The sequence below is a fragment of the Saccoglossus kowalevskii genome, chromosome 20, assembly GCF_978046115.1.
Source record: "Saccoglossus kowalevskii chromosome 20, keSacKowa6.1, whole genome shotgun sequence".
Lineage (NCBI taxonomy): Eukaryota > Metazoa > Hemichordata > Enteropneusta > Harrimaniidae > Saccoglossus > Saccoglossus kowalevskii.
The window spans coordinates 5168420-5176778 of NC_140660.1; the positions used below are offsets into that span (position 1 = coordinate 5168420).

The window sequence follows — 8359 nt, forward strand, 5'->3', positions numbered from 1 at the left end:
ACTTTCATCACACTGAACATTTCATTATTTCGTATTTTTAAAGGCTATTTATTTTAAAAGAACACTAAGACTTGAAATCAAGTCTAGTTGATAATGAACTGTTCATTCATTTCTATTAATTTCATGAACGTATGAATTTCTTATATAAAACATATTTAAAATATTTTACTAATTTCAAATAACGGTTGAAAACAACCAGACCAATCACAAGGCGTTTAGGGATGGAGGTAATGTTTTAACAATATTTTATAAATTTCCATAAAAGCCGTTATTGCCTCTAGATGAAATTTACATCATTTACAATTTTGTCGTTTTTTTTTTTAATTTTTAATATATTTCGACAAAACAAAAAACTAACAATGCACACTGCATTTTTCACATTTTCGTCAACTTGCCGTTATCATTGGATTATATCTTGTTGCTTGGCAACAGCGAATACGCCATCTACGACGACAACACCTCCCAGCTTTACTTCCGGTTGAAATGTAAACGAACCAGCGTGTTGTAAGAATATTGAAACCGATAATATACTGCATGTTAGTCTTAGATAACTACCAATATCTTGAAATGACATATATATGAAGCTGTATTGCGATCGAGGAAATCAACATTACTTGAAAGTGGCGTGGCAGCTGAACACATCGGTGAGTTCTCATGTCATTTACCTCGTCCAGATCTGACAATTGTTTTACTGTAAGGCACAGGCGCTCGGAACGTTTCTTGGCTAATAAAAAAATGACCTAAAGTGGGATCGGCATAGTTCCGTGCGCCTGTGCTGTAAGGCCAAAAAACAACTTATGTTGCCCTCAAGTCGGAAAATTGAAATTAGGTAGGTCGGTCAGATGTTTTTTTTTTAAATTCGTGAAAACTAAGGGTATCGTAAATAGCCGAGATATATGGGTAAAAAAAACGCGATCCGATATTTCATATTTTTCGGTCGGTCGTGAGGGCAACAAAACATTTTTGTTTGGCCTAATTATGGTGGAGCTTTGATCGAATGTATTAAACTTCAACTGTATTACATGTGTAATTAATGAAAGCCCTGAACACACTGCCATTTTACTAGCCCTACGTATATCACTGTGTTAATCAGGGCGAACTAATGTACACCGTCACATTCACAGAACATTCCAGATACACTTTTAGAACATGCTGTGAACATTTTAAGAACACGTTTTCAGATCATGTAAAAAACATTCTAGGAACAAGTTCTCAGATCATGTTGAGAACATTCTAAGAACACACTCACAGAACATTCCAGATACAATTTTAGAACATGCTGTGTACATTTTAATAACATGTTTTCTGATCATATTGAGAACATTCTAAAAACACATTCACAGAACATTCCAGATACACTTTTAGAACATGTTGAGAACATTTTAAGAACACGTTTTCAAATCATGTTGAGAACATTCTAAAAACACATTCACAGAACATTCCAGATACACTTTGAGAACATATTGAGAACATTTTAAGAACATGTTTTCAGATCATGTTGAGAACATTTTAAGAACACATTCTCAGATCATGTGGAGAACATTTTAAGAACATGTTCTCAGATCATGTTGAGAACATTTTAAGAACACGTTCTCAGATCATGTTGAGAACATTTTAAGAACACATTCACAGAACAATCCAGATACACTTTTAGAACATGTTGAGAACATTTCAGAAACATGTACATAATGTTCCATAAACACATTCAAAACACTGGTGGTATAATTGAAAATTGTTATTACTTTCAGCCTTAACCACTCTTTGATAAAATAGAGCCTTCATGAATGGCAGAACTAAGGAAGCAGTTTGCTGGCAGTGGTAAATCCTAGAAATCATCTACCATAAATCCAATCAAATGTGGAGATTCACAGCAAACTGCTATGAATGATGGGAAAATAGTGGAAGAACTGACAGCTCAAGTCACTGAACATATAAGTCATATGAGAATGGAAGAACCAATCACATTGATTGACATGGATCACATGTTAAATCATGTGACACAGGAACATAGTAGGAACCAATCACAATTATTTGAATTGATCACATGATATTATCCAGTCACATGATGTGTCACATTTAGTAATCCTTGATTGGAAGATACCTACTTAGACCAAGACATGTTTTCTATCCCACGGACACAATGCTTACTCCTAACTAAGCACAAAATCTTATTTTAAGTCATCTACTGAAGCATTTTGCAATGTTTTGTTTAATTTGCTTATTTTTTTATTTCCATGTCAACAGCCTTTATCGTTGCATCCGGCTACATAGAATACTTTCACAACAGATTCAGTTCCTCCTCCAGGTTTTAATAGTGTGATAGGTTTTTGCTTGAATTCTGACATGTTTTTTGTATATATATTTGCACAGTTCTGATGACAGTCACTTTTAAGTGGAATTCATTATGCAATAAGTAAACATTTGCTATTTCAGCCTTCCCAGCATGCACTGTTCTGATGACAGTCACTTTTAGTGGAATTCATTATGAAATAAGTAAACATTTGTTGTTATGTAAGCCTTCCCAGCATGCACTGTTCTGATGACAGTCACTTTTAAGTGGAATTCTTTATGAAATAAGTAAACATTTGTTGTTATGTCAGCCTTCCCAGCATGCACAGTTCTGATGACAGTCACTTTTAAGTGGAATTCATTATGAAATAAGTAAATATTTGTTGTTATGTGAGCCTTCCCAGCATGCACAGTTCTGATGACAGTCACTTTTAAGTGGAATTCTTTATGAAATAAGTAAACATTTGTTGTTATGTCAGCCTTCCCAGCATGCACAGTTCTGATGACAATCACTTTTAAGTGGAATTCATTATGAAATAAGTAAACATTTGTTGTTATGTGAGCCTTCCCAGCATGCACTGTTCTGATGACAGTCACTTTTAAGTGGAATTCTTCAAAGCTTACTATTTACACCAGATGTATTTTTGTGAGAAACTTTTCAAGCCTTGCTTAAATACGATATGAAAAAAAAGACAATAATATCTTTGTGAAGGTTGACACTTTTTCTGAAAAGGGAACTAGAAATTCCTGTTTTTCCAACAGTCCAATTTTTTTGCATTTTTTCTTAATTAAACTTGACTAAATCGCATTTTAATTCAAACATAATACACTTATATTAATTGAACTGTATTTAAACAATAATAAATGACCTACCAAACCATTATGGGTTCTCAGGGAGTTCATTATTGTTATTATTTTGTACCGTTGTAAATGCTAGTCGATTTGTTGCCACTAAAAATCGGAAAATTTGGAGAAAAATCCACATTGAATAACTGGCCTGTGAATCTGAATAATTTGAAATGTCTTTCTGGATTTGTTTTTCACAATCTTATATGGCAAATAAGAAACTAAGAAAGAAACTAGTTTTAATTCATCAAATATTATTGTATATTCATTTACATAGCGAGTGAACGAGTGACTTACGTGTAGTGTGGAATTATCATTGTAGTGATTGCCTGAGCGAACAGCACACCGTGACCGATATGCCGTATCAGTCTTCGTCGCAGTCTTGCATTTCTGGCTTGCACAACGCTATGCTAAATCGCCACCGTTGACCGACTTGATCGACTGTGCGTAGGGGTGCGCACACAGGGTTCATGTACATAGTCTAATCATTGCCCCATCCCATGAGTGTTTTCCAACCATCAATGTAGATGTTATTGACAACTGTACAAGAGGCGGGGGATTTGACAAATACTTTGAAGGCAAACGAAATTTACAGGCGTAGAGCGCGAATGAACATGACCGGGAAGCACAGTCACTTGGGGGCTGAAAATCAATAAATACTAATTTTCAAAAAAAAATCATCCGCTATACGTATATAAATAAACAAGTTGTGAAACACGGCACCTAGTAAATCGACACCCTGTCGGTTTCAAATGTCGATTTCTTACCTTAAAATGCGAAATAAAAAGTGCAGAGGGGGTCAGGTGTTATGTTAATAACCATTGTTCATAATCGCCAACTTGGTTTTATTCAAAACTGCACAAATCGCGCGTTTTCTGGTGATATCCGACAATTTCATGATCGAAAATGGCCAGCAGCCAGAATCAAGGGGGATTCGCACAGAGTTCTGGGTAAATCAAGTGCGCTTACTCATTTTCAGCCAATCAGGCGTGCCGTAACAGCGAGTATTTCCTTGATTTTAATCTCACTGTATAAATAAACAGATACACACCTGAGAACACGGATACTTCCATTTATTTATGCAAACTGTGCCCGGACCGTTACATTTACTGTGAGTCAACACCGAGAAAATACAATTCACGTTGGTCTTTTGTCGATCTTGTTTCGCAAATTGTGTAGTACTACTCACTACAAAAGAGAACAAATTCATCTCTCTGTACTCGTAGACATGCCCTAACTTCGTTTATCGCATTTGCTAGAATAAATCACCCTTGCTTAAGCTCACTTCATCAACACGATAGGGCGAACTAGTTGGGAGGCCACCAGGACAGCATATGTTATAAATGGTATGTCCGTTTCTTGTACAGCACGAAACTATACAAACTTTAGGAACGCATGAATATACATTTGGGTTTCATCCTTTACGAAATTATTGGCTTGATTCAGTTTATAGTGAAATATGAAAAGGGCAGGGAGCTGTAAACAGGTATGCTACGTTTGGTATAGCCGTAGTTCTATAACGCTTTGTTCTGGGTAGGGCTTCTTCTGACTCGGTAGCGTCGGTGTACAGACTGGACTCTAACACCACGGTGCCACCCTGTTGCACAGCGGTAGAAGTGTAGGAAGTGTATAATTATCTACAACCACCCGTGGAACTGACTGGAAGTACAAAATTAATTCTTTTATTTCAGGAAAACAAAATACTATCAAGGAACGATTGCTCGACAGCAAGTTGGACGTGTTAGATCTTCCACTCAATGACATGACACAATTCCGGGGTTTCCCAAATTCGCCTCGTGATAGTGGACTGTTCCATTTCTACAGGGAGCACAAGTTTATGAATCTCGCGATTTGTATTTTAACTACAACTTGACATACAAATCCTTTTTATTTAATTAAATAAATAGTTTATTAAGTGAACTACTACGTTGATTGCGTGCATTAATACGTCACAATATGCAGTTATTATGTTTTACGCGTGTGTACTCACCCCTCTCAGATAATGATACGGTCTAAATCGCACGCACACTCAAATCATTCGTCCCAAGCGTATATGCTAAGATTTTTGTAATTTAGTTAGCTAGTTTGCTAACTAGACAGTCTTGTAAACCGGTAACAGGTTTGAGTTTTCAAAAGTAACAGAACGTTTATTTTAGTGTTTGTTCACCTTCTAATCGTGACGATCACTAATAACAGCTGAGGAGATGAAACTGACAGAACGTCATGCTCGCTAAGCAGCGAGTTTGGTGATTATTTTGTGTAGTCTAATCTAATTTATGATTCTGACTGGACAGTCGTTTAGGTGACCAAACTAACAGCCTCTCGTATGGTAACATGCCTACCTCTGTTCCATGTTCGTGTACATTTTACCTAAGATATGAAAAATTAGTGTATTTTGTAAATTGTAAATTATTAAAACCATAATGACGATGTGTTTTCTTTATCTGTATAAAGGTTAATTGACAACATTGAAACTTGCGTTTCTGTGCGGTGTATTCAGAGTCGACAGAGCCGTGTCGTAAACAGTGATTTTAGTTATCTAATCAAGTTATCAGTTAAGCTAACGCGTAGAGTAAGGTAAAGGTGAGTTAACTAATAAACAGAGAAGCAAGCATGGGGACAAAATAGTGTGTAAATAGTTGTACTGACCTTTGTGACACTGGGAAAAATAAAATGAAAGACTAAGGAATAATTGTCTTCAGTGAAAATACCAGGTGGCGAAACGCTATCAAAAACAATTTTATTTTAAGGTTGTATTTTGAAGGACATTCGTAACCTAATTTTCCGTGAATTAAATTAAATTAAAGCCGTGTTCTTGTACATCAAAGTAAATAAATGACGAAACATGGCAAAAAGGAAATTATTTCACATCATTCTTGTAAAGTTAGAGTGACTGGCTGACTGAATGTATGTATGTACAGGGTACAAACAAGACCGTAGGAAGGAAACATTAGTTGGTCCGACCATCCATCGAGGGCCGTAGGCCAGAGACGTATGATGACGTGGGCCGAAGGACCATGTCTGCTGGGGGGGGGGGGGCGTGCAGAAGCGGTCCGGACATAGTCGGCACGGCCGGTACGGTTCCTACGGCCTTGACAAATTAGGAAACTCGGTCAAAAGATTTGTCACAGCATGTTCAGTTCTGTACAAACACTAAAGACATCGCTGACGTGATTAGTTGCATGCCAAATACCATGCTGCCAATTCTTATTGATTATCTAACAAGTTATCAGTTAAATTAAACAAGTACCGCCTGTCATTCGTTTTTTTTTATCTTCCCCGACAAAAATATCTAATCTAAATGACACTTGACGGACATTGTGGTATACAGTAACCCATTGATTGGTGTATACTATCACGCGACATGCTGGGCTTTGCCCGAGATATGTGTTTTGTATTATCTAACAGTAGCGGCAATCAAATTACCTGCAATATGTCCGCTCTCCCAAATGACCTTCGAATAACCTTCATATGCCTTCAAAGTCACTTTTGCAACTGCACATAATTGTGAAAATTCTGAAAAATAATATAACAAAATTATAGCCTAGTTCATCCCAGATTTAACGTAATTAGGTTTTCTAATCCGTATATTAAAAAAAATAGCAAAACTCAATCACATTGTGAAGCGTGCCTGGTATTTCCCTACATTTTTATTTCTGTGTTGGTTTTATTGATATGGTTATCCTCATCGTTGATATGGCTTCAATACTGCAACCATCGTTAATATAAAACATAAAACAAATCAACGAAGGGGGGGGGAGGTATTAAAACCTGATCATTTATAAAAGCCATATCCACAATAGGTGGGGGGGGGGCATATCAACTTCATATCAACGATGAGGAGGGGGTACTAAAGCCATATCAACGACGGGAAAACATATCAATAAAACCTACATAGAAATTATGATGTTGGGAGATACCAGACATGCTTCAGAAAAAAAATGATCAGAAAGCCGATGTAACATGACCCTGCATTACGCCAAATGATAATCTTCATGATTGGGATATAGTTGGAGACCACATAATACGCGGACCAGGCCCCACTGCTGTCTCGTCAAAACTCGGGTATATACTTTCTGGACCGACTGATTCCCGACAAACAAACGATCACGCCATTGCCGCCACAATTCTACACATGGCTACGAACTCCATTGAAGAAGAAAACATTCCACAACGTTTCTGGGACGTAGAAATCGTTGGCGTTAAAGACGCGTTCAAACCTATTTTCAAGAAAACCGATTCTGAACGTTATCGCGACACTCATCTCATGAAAGAAGACGGACGCTATACTTGCTCGCCTCCCCTGGAAACTAGAACACCCACCGCCACCGACCAACTATCGTATTGCAGAAAAAAGAACACGTGCTATGGTACGCCGTCTACCACCCGATCTGCTACGAACATATAGTAAATTAATCGAAAATCAGAAAATGCGTTATTTCATAGAAGTGATTGACGATGACAATTCTTACGGACATTACTTGCCCCATCGCAAAGCCCGAAAATATGTTTACCGACGACACTCAAGAAACAGCAGCCGCTATCGCTCGACTGCAAATCCAGGACATTAATTGACATGTTAACTATTATGAACGGTACTGACTCTCATGACATTACTCTAAATCGTTTATAAAGTGTGTGTGATCTATGTCTCAATGTATTTCTAACTGCATGTTTGAATCTATATTTCATTTATCGATATTAATATCAGTAGTTGTTTGCCTTCGAATTTTATTATGTACGTTTATTATCGATATCCATTTATTGTTTAGTTTTTACCTGAATTTTATTTTGCGGCCCGGAGAAATGTCGGAAAATTGAGCTTGAGTACAATTTAGGATTCTGAGTGAGATTTAGCCAGCCAATGAGATTGTTTTAATTTCAACCAATGTGCTTCTTTATCTGTTCACCAATCATGTACAAGGCCATATTCATTGTAACCATTCATGAACAAGGCCAATATTTACTTTGAGAATATAAATAGGAGGCGAAACGTCTCTTCTTTAGTTCATTTTTGGTTCGTTTTGTTCGTTCATAGTTTATTCATAGTTCGTTCAATAAAGTCATCTACGCGGTTTATTCTTCCATTCCTGAATTTGAACCTACTCTTCTTAACAATTCCCACAGACTGTGCATATATCATCTAGAACGCGCATGAGAATGAACATACAGAGTGATAATGTAAAAGCTTCGAGTGCCATCGGACCTTCATCTATATCTTAAT

The 8359-nt window shown here is 36.9% G+C and overlaps 1 long non-coding RNA gene across 1 annotated transcript; it reads left to right on the plus strand.

Moving 5' to 3' along the window:
- Positions 1 to 465: 465 nt before the first annotated feature.
- Positions 466 to 3387, plus strand: LOC144359565 (uncharacterized). The gene is made up of 2 exons (XR_013422036.2): positions 466 to 644; positions 1749 to 3387. It is a non-coding gene; the product is annotated as an uncharacterized LOC144359565 (long non-coding RNA).
- The last annotated feature ends 4972 nt before the right edge of the window (positions 3388 to 8359 follow it).